The sequence below is a fragment of the Macaca nemestrina genome, chromosome X, assembly GCF_043159975.1.
Source record: "Macaca nemestrina isolate mMacNem1 chromosome X, mMacNem.hap1, whole genome shotgun sequence".
NCBI lineage: Eukaryota > Metazoa > Chordata > Mammalia > Primates > Cercopithecidae > Macaca > Macaca nemestrina.
In genome coordinates, this window is record NC_092145.1 from 6416803 (window position 1) to 6428080 (window position 11278).

The window sequence follows — 11278 nt, forward strand, 5'->3', positions numbered from 1 at the left end:
TAATAAAATGTTTGCTTGGTTTTTTATGTCATTGACAGTTCTTGGTTAGCAGCTGTAATGGCTGCACAGCCCTGCTTCATTATTACTATTTTTTGTACTGAAATGTATGTACCACTTTCTGCTTATCCATTCATCCACCAATGGCCACTTGGGTCATTTCTGCCTTTTGGCTATTGCAATAATGTTGCTGTCAACAAGGATGTACAAGTATCTGTTCGAGTCCCTGCTCTTAATTGTTTTGGGTATACACCCAACCTACATTAATCTTTAATCACTTAAAATGTTGGGCTTTGTGCTGGGAGGTAACCAGGGTAACTCTGGAGCAGCCTAACCCTGGCTACAGAGGGAAACTGACTCTTCCCTCTCTGCCCAATCTTTCACCACCTGTCAGGTTCCCAAGCTGTCCATACCTCACTGTGTGAAGGGCTTTGGGTATAAACTCCCAAAGAGAGGCTCAGCCCCTTTTCCTTTCCCAAGTTCATCCTGGAGATTATAGCTCTTCAGAGGAATCTCTTGAGTTCTGGCCTGGGATCTGGGATTAAAGTAGAACCCGGGTTGTCCCTTGGGGCCTTAGGGATAGTCCGTTGTGGTGGAACCTGCCATCAGCCCCACTGCACTCAGTGGTCCCCTTGTACTCCAGGACAGTTTCTCTCTTCTGCACATGAGAACTTCAAGCAGAGAGGACTGTCATTAATTGGTGCCTTCACATCACCCATCGTTTGGCCATAATGGCCAAGAGCCCTCACTGCGCTTGGGTCTTGCCTTTCCACATGTTACTGAAAGCTCCTGTTGGTGTCCCTGTCCACTAACTCACCTGATGGGGCAGATGCCCCTTTCCTCTGAATGATAAAACACAATCTGTTGTGGGGAGCCCACACTCAAGGATTTTCTTTGGGATCAGAGTTTCCCGGCTATTAGTCCATGCCCTGCTTGAGATCACTGTCATCTATGGTGCTAATCACCAAAGGATGCCCTTGTTTGATTCTGGATTCCAGGTGATAGTCCTTATCCCCAGATGGGGAAAGAGTTTGGGTGGGAGAGAACAAATGTGACAAGTTGGCTTCAGGTGAGGTGGCTGGGAGCCAACCCTCAGGTACCTGGCTCCGAGTAATGTGACGGCCCAGGCAAGAGGGCTCCCACTGCCAATGAGGAACAAAAGCTTGAGGTCTAGTAGTGTATTCAGCACATGCTAGGAAACAAGAATTGGGACGTGGACGAGGAGCAAAGTCCAGGGGTTAACTGCTTTTGGCTTTTCCTCTATAAAAGTCAGGGACTATGATTTACGTGGGTAAGAAGGTTTGGAGTAGGACTGAAGCTGCCATTTACAAAACCCTTGCCCTAATTTATTGTAGTTTTGGGTGTGTTTCCGAAAGAACCTTTCACAGGTGATTTTTATTCAGTACTCATTAACTCGCAGATTTTATGGATTCACATCTTCTACACTATTGAAAAACATATCTTGGTATTTATGTTAAGTGCAGCATGAGTTATTATATGAATAAATCACATTAAATTTGCCATTATCATGTGTGCAATTCTTGCTGCTGTTTTGGGACTGCTTGGTGCTGCCTTAGAGAGGCCATTTAACAGATCTTGAGACCGTGGTACAGGTTTGCCCCCTTAAAGTATCCAGCCTGTTCCTCCCCATGTGAGGCCAAGGCAGCTGTGGCATGGGTTTTGTTAAGAAGTTGAATTCTTGAAGGTAGACAGTGAGTTGCACTTGACTGTAGACACACTTTTCTGGGCAGTGGTATGCCTCTCAGCTTGCCCTGCAGTTATAGTACAGAGACTCACCAGAAAGAAAGAGGAAGTGGGCTGACCAATTAGGTAGGCTTAGGGAAACCATATATGCAATAGCAACAAGGTAGAGGAAGTAAATTAATGGGTTCTTGGGGTTCCCAACTGGAAATTTGCCTGTTTACTGGTCTTGGCTTAGTGTCTTGATGAGCCTTAGTTTATCTTTTTCTACCTATCCTACTGGTTTTGACTAAAAATTTGGCAGGCAGTGCTGCTTATATTGGTGAGGACACTGGAAGACATACATTTCCAAATAGATAAGGGCAGGTTGGAAGGATTGAGTAAATCTCAGCAGGTGAAGTAACTTCAATGTATTCATTTACTGGCTTGTTTATTGGGCATGGTGTGAAGTTTAAAAAGCACAAACATGAGGGAGGATTGTTTGAGGCCAGAAGCTCAAGGCTAGCCAGGGCAACATAACAAGACACCCATCTTTACACACAATTTTTTTTTTTTAAATTAGCTGGGTGTGGTGGCATGGCACCTCTAGTCCCAGCTATTGGGAGGCAGAGGCAGGAGGATCACTTAAGTCTGGGAGTTCAAGACTGCAGTGAGCTCTGATCATGTCACTGCACTCTGGCCTGAGTGACAGAGCGAGACCTTGTCTCAAACAAAAAAAGGCACAAACATGTATACAATGAAGGGTCATTTCCTCTTCCATCCTGTTCCCCAGTTACCCTATTATCCTCAGAGGCAAGCATGCTTACCAGTTCTTGGAAACTGCTGAAGTTTGAAAAGGATACATGGAGACCTAACAGGAAGGCCCCAGAACCAAGGTGCTAGTGAGGGATGACCCAAGGGAGCAGTATTGCACATGCAACCCTTTCACATTGTGGCCAACAGCTGAGAATGGGGGTGCGGGGTGGTGTGGCTGCCAGGAAGTGAAAGGCATCTCAGGCTACATAAATGGATATCCAGGAGGAAGGAGGAGGTAAGCTGCTCTGCCTATGTGCCACGGTCAGCCAGCACCTGGAGAACCGTGTTTAGTGGCGAACACGGAGCTGTCATGTAAATGTGGACGAACAGGAGCCTGTTCAGAGGACAGCCCTAAGATGGGTGAGACCCAGCATGTCATGTGAGGAACAGTTGAAGAAGTGTTCAAATGGGGAAAGAAAAGACTCTGGGGTGGGTAAATGTAGGGGTTGGGGGGAGAGCATGGCACTATCTTGAAATTTCTGAAGAACCATCAGAGGCAAGAGAGATTAAACACACTATCTAAAGCCCCAAGGGAAGATCCAGCACTGGACCCTGCAGGGAGACAGATGGCCATCCAGAGGTTGAACTTTTGGCTGGGCATGGTGGCTCACACTTGTAATCCTAGCACTTTGGGAGGCCAAGGTGGGTGGATTGCCTGAGCTCAGGAGTTCGAGACCAGCCTGGGCAGCATGGTGAAACCCCGTCTCTACTAAAATACAAAAAAAAAAAAAAAAAAAAAAAAAAAAAAAAAAATTAGCCAGGCCTGGTGGCGTGCACCTGTAGTCCCAGCTACTCGGGTGGCTGAGGCAGAGGAATTGCTTGAACCCGGGAGGCAGAGGGTACAGTGAGCCGAGATCGTGCCACTACACTCCAGCCTGGTGACAGAGTGAGACTCCGTCTCAAAAGAAAAAAAAAAAAAAGAAAAAGAAAAAGAAAAAACAACAGAGGTTGAACTTTCTAACATAGCAGCTTACCATTGGATGAGCCTGCTCCTAGGTGTGGTGAGTTGTCATCTGAGGTATGTAAGTATCATGTAGGCAAGAGGTTCTCAATAGAGAGCAATTCTCCTCTTGGGACATTTGTCAGTGTCTAGCGTCATATTTGGTTATCACAACTGGGGAAAGGCTGCTACTAGCATCTAGTGTGTAGAGGCCAGGGATGATAGGAATCACACGCAGACAGCACCCCCTCCCCAACAACAATAAAGAACTATCTGGCCCAAATGGCAATAGTTCCAAGGCCGAGAAACTCTAACATAGGCACACATTTGCTACAGAAAGAAAAACTACTAAAATCCCTTCTTTCTCTGAGACTTCTATGATTGGAGAATGCATGTTTAATTATTAAAATAGCATGCTGACTATATAAGGTGATTGGCCCTTTGCATATAGCCTTGAAAACATTTTTAAAGATTGTAAGGAGCTTTCAAATCAAGATGAAGATTTAAAAACAAACCATTTTATGTATTAGTAGTAGTAGATTGGATTTCTCTTTCTTCCTCTTCAGTGGAGAGACCCTCCCATCTGAGTTTCCTCTCCCATAGAAAATATGTTAAGTAGGTGATTTCTTTTAAAAAAATAATACTGCATTTTTCCTCAGTTGAAAAAGTATTACATATTCATCACAGAAAAATTAGAAAAATATATAAAAGCAAAGAAAATAATCTAACACCACTGTTTACTTGGTTGGCATAGTCCTTCCCCTGAATAATATATAAAAAATGGATCATACTCTATCTCCCATTGGTTTTTCTACACCGTGTTTTACAACCTGGGTGTGTGGTGGCATGGCACCTGTAGTCTCCTTTTCACACTGCATGATTTCTAAGGGCTTCCCCAAATTCAAATTTCTATGACACACAAATTGGCAGAATTTCCATATGAACATGTGAGGCCATTTCCTGGAGGACAAAAGTAGAAACTTCTGAGTTTCCTTCCTCTCCCATGACGTCTAATAAATGTGAGTGTTTCCACAAAAGAAAATACTGAGGCTGCTGCTTTTCACAGCCTTGAGTTTCACGACTCTGTTTGCTCACAGCGTGCCCTGGATAGCCCAGAAACTCTATGGGATAGAGACATCCACCACCAGGCCATAGGCTTTTACTCCTTTGTGTATCCATGTATCCATCTGATACATGCATCCACTGATACTTTGTGTATCGGTGTATCCATCCAGGTTTCTACCTCCACCAGGTATCATTCTGAAGCCATCTCCTATCACTTGGACATGCAACCACTTCATAACTGGTTTCCTACTCTTGCTGCACTGCAAACAAGTTCACACAGTTCTGAATATGATCTTTGCAAAATGCAAACCTGATTGTGTCACGGCCTATCACTTGTACCTCCCTGCTCTCCCTCCCTCCCAATGGCTTCCCATTACTACGAGGACAAGCAGAAAACTCCTGAACCTGCCCTTTGCGTAGACCATTCAGGGTTTGGCCCCTGCTGACCTGCCACACCTCCTTGTTTTAACTTCTACTCCATCTTCAGGGCCAACTTAACCCTTTCTTCCCAGGGTCATCCTTCCCTGATGCCTTTGACTTGGTCGCGTAGCAGCTTGCATCACACTCATACCGCTTCTTCATAGTCCTCAGCTTGGTTGTACTTTGACATTGGTTTGTGTAATTATTTCATTTATATCTGTTTCCCCAGTAAGCTCCATGGGGGCAGATGGTGTCTATTTTTGCATCATTGTCGCCTAGTGCCCGGTACACAGTAACACCCACAGCAAATGTTTGTGGAATGAATGAGTACAGTGTTTATAATGGCTGCATTGTTTTCTGTCATTTCCCTAAGCTCCTATTGCTGACTCTTTAGGTTGTTTCCAGCGTCATTTCTATTACAAACTATGATGCAGACATCACCATGCAGCCATCTTTGCGCACTTGTGTATTAATGTATCTCTAAAGGATAAAATTGTAGAAATAGAATCCTTGGGTCAAAGGTATGTGTAGAGGACATTTGACATGATGTTGGACACCAGCATCATAAGTGCCTTTCTCAACTCGGGAAATTCTGCACTCAATTATTTTGAGTGGCAGGCAGGGGGAGCCCACTTGCCACTGCAGAGGTGCAAAGTGCCAGAAGCTCATTTTCCCATGACTTCCTTGTGGCTAGAGAGCAGGCATATGACTTTGACTCAACTCAGCAAGATGCTTTCCTCCTTGAGTTGGTAAAGCAGGGACCAGTGTGAATTCATCTTCCCCCAGAGGAAGGCTCTGCGGTGATGGTAACCACCAGTGTCCAGCACTGGCAGTGTCACTATGGTTACCAGACTGTTTTTGTGTGGTTATGGCAGCTTGCCTGGTCACCTTTGTCCTTACCTGTTTTTTAGGTTTTTGACTTTGGCCTCCCCTGGGATTCTATGAGCTACTCAAGCCTTTCAAAAACAAACAGACAAAAAACAAAAATCCTTTTTTTCTGCTTAAATTAACTAGTCAGTAAAACAACCAGGGCTCCTGACTGGTGTAGTGTCTGCATTTGAAAATCTGGAAGCTAGTGCCAAATTTCCTCCAGAGAGGTAGCACAAATTCACACTCCCATCAGCAGAGTGCACAGAACCCGAGTTCCTATCTTCCCTCTAGTACTTTTTACGTTGCTTTGCAATGACCTATTTCTAAGGAAGGGGACATTTCTTATTCATTTTTCTAGACTAAGCCTCTAACCTAGGGCCTGACAAATTTAGGCACTTACATGTATGCTAAATGAATGAATGAAAAGAATTGTTTTTAAAGTTTGAGAAAGACCAAAGGTACTGTAGCTTGAATCAGAGACTGGGAATTGGAAGGGCACCCATCCAGCTCCTTATTTGTTTATTTTCCTTTTGTTTTTTTTTTTTATAGACAGGATCTCCCTATGTTGCCCAGCCTAGCCTTGATTTCCTGGACTCAAGCGATTCTCCTACCTCAGCCTCCCAAGTAGCTGGGACTACAGGCATGCACCACTGCAGCTCCTTATTCTGAGGTGGGAGCTAAAAGCCCAGAGATGGCAAGCAGCTCCACCAAGGAAACACAGCTAGCCAAGTGGAAGCAGCCTCAGATCCAAGTCCACCAAATCTATTTTCAGCTCACCTCCAAGTCCAGTCCTTTGCAAGGACTGCTGCTTCCACAACGTTTCTGTTCTTGGGTCTCCCGATCCAGGGAGTAGATTTCAGCTGAAATGATGTGCAAAGGAGCCACGGCAAAGCTATGAAACCGCCAGAAAATCACTTTGTGAAAGGAAGAACGCTGGCGACCACCCGTTTGGAAAATTGCCTTTGTAGTAACTGGAGGGCACACATGTGTGTGGAAGGATCAAGCGTCAGCCTTGCTATGTCCACAGTTTTGATTTTCCTTTATTCTTTGTATTGCTTTCAAGTCAAAGGGAAGCCGTAGCAGAGAACCTCTTGCCCTGAGCTACACATATGAAAATGAACAAGGTTATGGGAGTCGCGTGTTTTCAATAATGGATCGCTGGTGCCGCCCTTTCTAGGAAATGAAGCAAGACTGTTGCTAGGTTGGCGGTAAGAGGCACTGGGCAGGGGTAGGGGGTCCTAATTCCAGTGGTTTCACCTTTCCCACTATTCATTCCAGTCCAACCAATTGGTAGAATAAGAATCAATTCTGAGCAGAACAGTGTCTCATTCTATTTCAAGCCTCCCCGCTCCCCCACCCGCTTTTTGACATTTCTATCACCACAGCTTGATAGAGAAAAATATTCACAAAGCCGAGTCCGTTTTGAAGAGAACATCTGTAAAATTGGGTCAGCAGATACGTTACACGTTGGCGTGGAAGATGAAATAGAACCCTGTCTGGTCTGAACTTCACAGCAACAGGGAAGGGCTTTGTTTCTACGGCGGCGCGCACTTGGATTTGTGCCTTACAGCTCTGATCCGGCCACACAGCCCAGGCCCCTAGGCAGCCACAGGGCGCCGCCGCCTTCCGCCCTGGCTTTAGGGACAAGCTGGAGCCTGGCGGTGGAGACAGCGTGTGGTTCCTCAGAGAACCACTGGAGGCCGCTGTGGCACCAAGAACGCACGAAGGGCGCCCGGCTGGAGGAGTGAGTGTCTCCAAGGAGTAATGACTGTCGCGCACACTGACTGTTCTCAAATTCTAGTCCAGGATTTTAAAGACACTGTTATGAATTAACGAGAGTAAAATACTCGGCAGATGAAGCTTGGGTCTCAGATGCCCTGGGGTTGTTTTCTAACTGCTTTCTCATTCCCAGCCCCCTCTGGAACTGGGTCTCATTTGCAATCCACGAGGCACAGGCTTTATATACGGTGGAAACGTCTTCCAAAAATGACACAAATGCACAAATGTTACCCTTGCAGCCTATAGTATTCATCCCCAAATACTATTGCAAAATATTATGCTATTTTCTCCATCAAGCAGTGTTGGTGGCAGGTGCCAACCACCACGTAGGCCGCAGGAATACAGCTGCTGGATAAAATGCAGGATGCCCAGTTAAATATGAATTTCTGATGAACAATAAATAATTGCTTAATATACGTATGTTCCACGTAGTACATGGATCATATTTATACGGCATAATTATTCATTGTTTATCTCAAATTCCAATTTAATTGGGAGCCCTGTGTTTTTTATCTGTAAAATCTGGCCTTCTTTCACAGAAAGGGTGACTCAGGTGAGGTAGCAAGGAGGTACCCTGGCGCCCTGAGGGCACTCAGAGCTGGGAGGTGGTCAGAACTGAAGCTGAGCACAGAGTTCTGTTCCAATGTGGGTGGTAATATGTGTCACATGTTCTCACAGAACAAATAAGCTCTTAGACCTGCCTGTTGGGAAGGGGTCTCAGAGGAAGAGATTTGTACAGTAACTGGCGGTAATGTTCCATTTTTCACTTTTTGGTTATTGCCTTCACCCTAATACCGACATAGGCACACCAGCTTCGAGTAGCATTAGTCCAAGCCCCACTGAAAGGCAGAGTTCACTTCCCCTGAGTTCAACCAAGGGCCATCATGCCCTGGTTCTGGAAGGCTGAGCACACACACACTGTGGTCATATAGACCTTGCCCCTGGTGTGATCACTCCAGGTCCCAGAGTGAACCTGGGTCTGCAGGTAGACTTCATGGACTACTGGGCCAGCAGTAGACTTCATTCTGGGCAGCCAGAGAAGGAAGGAGAAGGCAGCAGAGGGGAATTTGCCTTGTATTATAGGTGGCACATCAAGCATTTTGAACCTGGGGCTCCTTAAATTTCCGAGGTCCCGATATATTAATGTTCACCTCCTCCAACTCCTCACAAGGCTCTCCCCTCTGGGTGCAGATCTCCATGAGTCAGTGGTGACATGCATCCCTGGAATTTTTATTTTGTGACTTGGTGGATAAACAAGAGCAACTGAAGAGCCTTCAATCTCTGGCCCCCTTTTTGGGGGTCTGCTTGGCAATCCAGGCAGCCCGGAAAAAAATGCTGGGGGATCTCAAGAGCAACAGCAAGGGAAGAGCCTTCGTGGCCCCAGATTGATCCTGTTCTGCCACTTGAGAGCTGGACAACATTGTGCAAGCCACTTCCCTTCTCTGGGCCTGTTTGTTCAGTGGATTGGGGAAAGTAGCTGCTCCTCTTGAGTGGGTTTTTGAGCCCTCAGTGAGCAGGTATTGAGAACATACGATGCCTGAGCAGCGTCTGGCATCTGTTCCATAAGTGTGCCTCCTCCTCTTTTTCCTTGTTCATGAGCCGTGGAGAAGGGTGGGATCCACCTGAAAGTGACCCTGATCCTGACCCTGCCACGTGGGTGACCCTGGATAATCCTCCTTTCGGGGCTTGGGTCTTCCCATCTAGGGGCCATCCTTCCCAGCTGTCATACTCTACAGTCCTGTAAGAAGCCAGCTGTTCTGGACATAGGAGCTGTGTTCATTGTGAGCGGCAATATACATCTTATGCATTTACTTTCCTTCTTTTTGTAGACACTAGGCTTTGAAGGATCTTCCACCTCCAACCTCGTACACATATACATTTCCTAACGTCCTCAAAAGCAGAGAATCCCAGACTTATATGGTACCAGGGCTGCCTGTAGCTTGACAGCCACTTCCAGGGTGATGAGGACCAGGCCTGGGAAACACCTCCTGGCAGAAAGTATGGAGATGTGGGATCGCCCCACAGGTTATCACTTTCAGTGGCCAGACCTTGATCTGGACACCTGGACCTGCCCTTACACTCACACAAACACAGCCTAGGGGAGCAGGATTTCCTCCAAAGATGCTGGGTTGTAGAAAGCACAATTTGCCTCATTCCCTGGCCACCAAGTCTTTAGACCTGCCACATCTGCCTCTGATTACCTTGCTTCATTTCCTTCATGGCATACACCATTTTCTGAACTTGAGTGCCGTTCTTGTTAATGGGTCATTGTATATTTCCCTGCTAGAATGTCAAGTCCAGAGAGCAAGGACCTTGTGGCATCTTATTTACCACTGTATTCTCAACACTTAGAATAGGTCCTGACAAATGTGTGAAAATATGTATTTCATCACTTTTTAAAGTTTATTTGAAAGCTTGTAAGAGAAATGGTGGCATATGAGAATGTGCCCTGAATTTGGAGTGTGAATTCTGACTCCATCCCTGACTGGCTGTGTGGCTTTAGGTAAAGCTCTCTGAGCCTTAATTAGTTTCCTCATGTGTAAAAGGGCATGATAATACTATCTATCTCACTGAGTTGTCGTTAGAATATGATCAGACTATGTGAACTCTTCAGATTAAACCCAAGGCATTAGAACGGTTATGCTACTGCAATATTGTCACGCATTTGGACAGCCCTTGACCTTGGGCGAGGCACTTAGGGGTCAGTGGTGATGCTGACACTAGGAATCTGGTCCCCTCATCCCTGGCCCAGACGACTTTTGATTCACAGTTAATGACCCCATCTGAGTGACCTTGGCAAACTGTACTCATGTAGAAGAAAAACTGGACTTAGATTTCCTAGTTCCCAGCATCCTTGCTTTCCCAGCTGGCCCTGAGCCACTCTTCTCACAGGATGATGGGTCAAAGGTGGGGGTGAGGGAGCAGAGGCCAAGACTTGTTTGCTAAAACATTTCCTCTGTTGAAGGCTCCACTGTCTCTTTCATCATTTCCCACTCAACATGCAGCCCAGGCCCCTTTGGTTTTCATCCTTCTCTTGATGGGCTGCAGCTGTGTATGCTGAAGACCTGCAGCATTCATGGGGATGGGGTCCACTTTTGCTAAGGCTAAATGCAGACCCTGTCCAAGGCTCTCTCTTCTAGGAGGTGCCCAGACCAATGTAGACAGCTTTGTCCCAGGAGACAGTCCAAAGAAACCTGGCTGGGCCAGAGGTCCCTGCACCAGCTAGTTTTGCTGCTACTAACCTGCTAGGGTTTGCCATCTTTGCCAAGTTTATCTTGCCAATCCACTTTCCTAAATCAATGGCTTTAGTTAGATTCTGTAACAAGAGAAGTTGCAGCATCTGTAAGCACTTTGGCAAATATTTGAATGAGCTCGGAGTTCACGTGTGAGGACTCAGGAATAACCAATATTGTGATTTTTTTGTTCTTTCTTGGCCAGTTCCCCTAAAGGCTACTGGAATAAGAGACTTCAAAATAATTCACTTTACCTAAAGGTGTACATTAATTCATTTGCTCTTTTTCTTAATCTATCAACACAGAGTACCACCTACTCTTGGCCATGCACACGCTGGGCTGAAAGGCTTCAAAGGAGCCTGGGGCAAGATCCTCAGCTGTGAATGGATCATCAGATCTGGGCCCTTGGAGTGATACTTAATTTCAAGCTCCAGTCCCTTTGGTGTGTGTAGGTTTTTTTTTTTTTTTTTTTTTTTTT